The following is a 5,956-nucleotide window of genomic DNA, read 5'->3' on the forward strand; positions in this document are numbered from 1 at the left end:
ATATTTATCCGAACCGTGAAGTTATCATACCATTTTTTGTTTTAAACCAAATGATCTTTTTTCTTTAAATATGAACAAGAAAAAAAATATGATTATATATGGGGTTAATAAGAATTAGGCTTAAGACATAGTAGCTATTAAAGAAAATGAAAAACAAATGGAAATAAAAATATTACAGAGTATAAATGAGTGATGCAAGATTTGAACCTTGGCAACTCAGTTTGGATGGGGAGTGTTTACCAGTTCATCCAAATAAAAGTTATTGAACTACAGGGTTTACATTTTATATGCATATATATAAACGCGTCAACTTTTTAGGACCTCAAAAACCGGTGGGCCTTGAGTCGTCGCCCTCTCTGCCCACCCCTCTTAGGCGGGCGTGATTGTATTGCAGTTGAGTACATGCATAAAATTGGTGTGTATTATATGTTTTATGTAAATTATCTATTTGTCTGTATCTATATCTTATATATATATATATATAATATATATATATATATATAAACGAAGACCCAAAAACCCTAGGTGTCGTGATGTGGTCGCTCCCCCCTTTATTGGAGTCACCAGATTTGCTTGATTTTTAAATGGAGGCTTTTCATGCATTTGACCCGAATTCACGGATATGAGTATTATCAAACCCATATATTTCTTAAACAAGTTATAACATCTCACTAAATTAAAACTAATCTCACCAAATATTTGATATAATAATCCTATAAAGTAGGGATATACTAAAATTAATATATGATTTATTTAAAAAAATATATATATATATATTATTTATAATTACAAAACCAATTTGTAGTAAAATAAATAAACGGGTCCTTGGTCTCATCAAACCCATATAGCTTTTAAACCGGGTTATAATATCTCATTTATTTGTGAAACAGTTTATCGTCAAACCATAAGTATATTATTAACTTTCATACAATAAAAAAGATAAATTCAAAAAATAAAAAAATATTAAAAACAAATAATATAAAACAACACCGTAATACGGGGGATATAAACTAGTATATATATATATAAAGGAAAGCTCCCTATATTTTCTCAAGTTACCAGATTGTTTTATTTGTAAATGGAGACTTCTCATGCATTTGACCCGAATTCACGGATATGGGTTACACCAAACCCATATAGCCCGTTTAACGGGTTATAACATCTCATTAAATTAAAAATTAATCTCACCAAATATTTGATGTAAACGAAACCTTTAGAAGCTCTCTGGTTGCTCTCTACATTCTCTCAAGCCACGAGATTGCATTATTTGTAAATGAAGGCTTCTCATGTATTTGACCCGAATTTACGGGTATGGGTCTCACCAAACCCAGATAGTCCTTAAACGGGTTATAACATCTCATTAAATTAAAAATTAATTTCACCAAATATTTGATATGAAAATCCCTATAAAATAGGGATATACTAAAAATTAATATCTAATTTAAAAAAAATACATTATTTATAATTAGGAAACAATTTATAGTAAAAAAATAAGCGGGGTCATGGGTCTCACAAAACTTATATGTTCTTTAAACCGGATTTTAAAATATTATTTATTTATGAAACTTTTTCATCACCAAGTCCTAAGTATATTATTAACTTCATTACAATAAATAAAATTAAAACCCAATATATATATATATATTATAAATGAAAATATAAAACAATCTCGTAATACGGGGTATAAAGCCTAGTACTCTATATAATAGATATGTGATGGGCAAATTAAGACACTTTAATTTTAAGTAATGTAGAGCATGATTAACATATGGTACAACTCCAAATCATGATAAATATTTACAAAATGGACTTTAAAACATTGATTGGATACATTTTATTTAATATATTTACAACTTTTTACCCTTAACGTTTATTAAATGAAATAATACTTACAATTTTGTCCCTCATCTTTAACCATTTATTAGTATTTATTTTTTATTTTAAACTAACTACCCCAACGATATTTAAACCGACATAACTTTTACATACGTTAATATTTTTTTAAAAAGGTTGCACCATAAAAACGATCATTTTATTTTATTTAATTTGAGTATGATATTGTTGGAGTTTTTTTTCAATTAAAAAAATTGATGTGTTATGTATGGGTGTTCAAGGACGGTTTTGATGGTTTAAGTTAAATATGCAAGCCAAATTGCTAGTAACGATTATTTATCGTCGAAAATAGAAATTAAACCATTGAAAATTAAAACCGAATGTTAAAGAAAACCCCAACCGTGAACATAACCGATGACCGATTTAAATGGTTGTAACATTTCAAACTAAACCATGAACTCCCATAACTGTTACATGTAGGGTTGTTCAAAACCGGATATCCGAACATTTCGGGTAGTGAAAATCACTATCCGAATCCGAAACTTCGGATATTCGAAATTTCGGATATACGAACCCCGATTATCCGAATATCCAAAAAAGAAATAAAAAAAACCTTGTTTTAATTACAAAAACCATACATCATCTTAAGAAATCCAATTTCTAAATCCAACAAATTAAACATACAGCAACCAAATAACAAGTTTCTAAATCCAACAAACCAAACATACATCCAAATAAAAAGTTTTTAAATCCAACAAACCAAACATTAAACAACCAAATAACACACAATTCATTTTTCAAAATAAGGTAAAACACAACACATTCCAACACAAATATCCCTCCATTGTTCCAATTTTCCAACTTTCATGCCAACAAATATAACCTACAAATATAACAACATATATAATCTTTCAAATTATCATTCCATAATTTGATATTCATTCGTTCAATACCCTTATAATTAAATATTCAAGTTCATGCATTATACCTTTAATGGCGGCAAGTCGGCAACCAAAACGGGCCAATTTGAACTTGAAAGCACCTTCTCAAATTTCACAATTATAGACATTAGACAATACCTAAAACGGGACAATAGTCCAAAACCACTATCAAGTTTAACATAGCTACTAGTTTAAAATTGCCACAACTTTATAACTAAAAAATAAAAGATACCTTAAGCGACTTCGAATGTTTCATCAACCGTCTCATCAATTATAATAGTGGGTTGTTCGATAGATAAGTCCTTCATACCTACAAAATACAAGAAAATCAACCAAATTAATAATGCATATATTGGGAAAAAACAATTGAAACGTAAAATAATAATATATTACAACCTTCTTCCAAGCTCTATATGTCAAAAATGGTATCTTCAAATATAATTTTACTTTTAGAAGAACGCATCTGATCTCGTGCACATACAAACGCTTCCACCATTTTTTGAGTTAAGGAAGTTCGAAAACTATCAAGAACCCCCCCCCCCCCGGTGCTAAATGCGGACTCGGAAGCAACCGTCGAAACTGGAATGGCAAGAATATCTCGAGCCATCTTAGCAAGAATATGATATCGACATTGTTGAACTTTCCACCATTGTAAGATGTCAAACCGTGGGTACTTTGATTCTCTATCTTGTTGGGTCAAGAGTTTGACCCAAATGAGGAGATTTAACCTAAACGAAGAATATGGAAGATTGGAATCTTCTCAACCTCCTCAGAAACTGCTAAGTATTGAATCCGAGCACACCTTGGAACTCCGAGCAAGCTTTTACTTAGCCGAGTACGAGATTTTGCCTTCCGGGCAAGGTTTACTTCAAATAGTCTTCTTAAGTGGATATCCGAGCAAGGTATGCTTTTTAGTGATTTCCCGAGTAAGGATCACTGATTTGGCATCTCCGAGCAAGGTTTACTTTGTCAAGTAGGGTTGTTCTTCAAGACCAAGTATTTTACTCATCCGAGTAAGGTTTGGTTAACCAAGTCCATGAAGCCAAGTGATTGGAAGACCGGGCAAGGTATTCTTTAATAATTATGGTCCGAGTATACTTGATGAGTTAATGGAATATCTCTAAGTTATATCGAGTAAGGTTCTGCTCAAGTAAGGTATGTACTCCCGTGTACGCCTTATCAACAAGTTATTCAATGACAATGAGCCGAACAGGACCATAGAAGAACAAGGTTGCTCGTAAGGATTTGTCGGGCAAAGTTTAATAAGTTCAAGAAGATTGAAGTCTAGTCGGTGAATATTTTACTTGGTAAAATATGCTTTAAGTAAAGTCTACCCGGAAACTGATCCCGAGTACACTTCTATGTTTACCAAGTCTGAAGGAAGGCCGAGTACACTGCGTACTCGGAGACTGATGATTAATGAAAAGCCTACCCGGAAGACTTGTTTTACACTTAGCTTATTTTGAATATGCAATTTGAATATGTATGATTGTATTTAGGGTTTCTAGAAAGAATGACAGCTGTCCGAGGTTGGCATGCCTATAAATAGAATATTTAGGGCACGCCGCCAAGAAGAGGCAGATGGACACATGATACGGATAAGACCGACACATTAATTGAGAATATTTTGTGTGTGCCGGCTGTCCTAGGATTCCTTATAAAACCCTAAATCGATTACCCCGTTTGTATGATTAACATTATATAAATGGAAATCTTTTGAGTGAATCCTGTGTGTGCCGTCTATCTTTGAATATTCATTGCAACCGTATGTTTGTTATTGATTCCGCCTTTAACAAACGGTTATCTTTCTAAATATAGTAACCCGTCATTAACTCTCTTGTCAACACGATTAATTTTGTGTGAGTTATGACATGATTGATTAAGATCCGAGCCGAATCGACCATATGAAGGGACCTGACAAGTTGTATCAGAGTTGAATACTACTATTTTTAGAAAGAGTGTTGCTGATTGAAGATTTGAAGAAGAATGACGTAAGCAGGCACTGTTCGATTGATTTGTGACGTCAGCAGCCCTGTTCTTCATTTTTCTTTCAGATCTACAATTTTCGGTGTTTTCTTTTCCTTGTTTAAATTAAAGTTTTAATCTTTATATCTAAATCTTGTTCTAATCACATCAGACACATCAGATCTGAGCATTCGGTTTCAGATCTGATTATTTTTGAAAAACTTTTTATCAAAGAAACTGATTTTTGATTTCTCAAAATGTCTGGATATGAGGAACAAGAAGTGTCTACTAACAAGATACCAAGGTTGTATGGACAAGAAAACTTTATCAAATGGAAGGTACTCTTTGAAGCAGCTGTATGCTACAATGACATTGACATGTGGAACTCCATCAAGAATGATCCGCAAACTACTGTAGAAGAAGGTGCAAATGCTACTACAACTGCTGCTGTAAGAGAAAATATGAGAAAGGTGGATGACAAAGCCTTGGCTATGATTAAGCTAGGTTTGTCGTGGGAGATACTGACCAAGGTGGCTCATCACACAACTGCCAAACAAATGTATGATGCCATCCTTGAGATGTATGAAGGGAACTCTGAACTGAAAAACATAAAGAAGCAAAGATTGAAGCAACAGTTGGAAAGATTCAAATATAGGGATGGAGAAAGGTTGAAATCAATACTAGAACGTTTTCTGAGTATTGTGAATGAGTTGAGAACAACTTATTATGTAATGACTGATTTTGATTTGAATACAAAGTTACTCAACTCAATGCCAAAAGAATGGTATACTGCTTGTAAATTCATCCTTCAAAAGCAGAATTTCAATGAATTGAAATTGGATGATGTGGTATGTTTTCTTCAAGCTGCTGAACTTGAAATGATTGAGAATGAAATGATTAAGAAAGATAGACCAAGCTTCAATGTTTCGAATGCATTGATTGCCCCTATGGGAAACCTGTCAACAAAGAACCAACAACAAATTCCCATCATAGAAGAACCAGCTGAACATAATGTTGTGCCTCCAAAATCTTTCATTGGGGGTAGCACAAGTACTCAAGGAAATCAGCAGAGGTTCAATGTGCAACTAATTGATGATTCTGACTCTGCCTCTATGTCTAGTGGAAATGTTACTAACCCTGTAACAGGACATGTTCAAAACAATGAGACACAAGCTCTATTGTCTATGTTCACTGAGTCATATAATGCATTTGTTGCA

Source organism: Bidens hawaiensis, unplaced genomic scaffold (assembly GCF_021521415.1).
Source record: "Bidens hawaiensis isolate Kalapana, Puna unplaced genomic scaffold, B.hawaiensis_p1.1 tig00035979_1, whole genome shotgun sequence".
Classification (NCBI taxonomy): Eukaryota; Viridiplantae; Streptophyta; class Magnoliopsida; order Asterales; family Asteraceae; genus Bidens; species Bidens hawaiensis.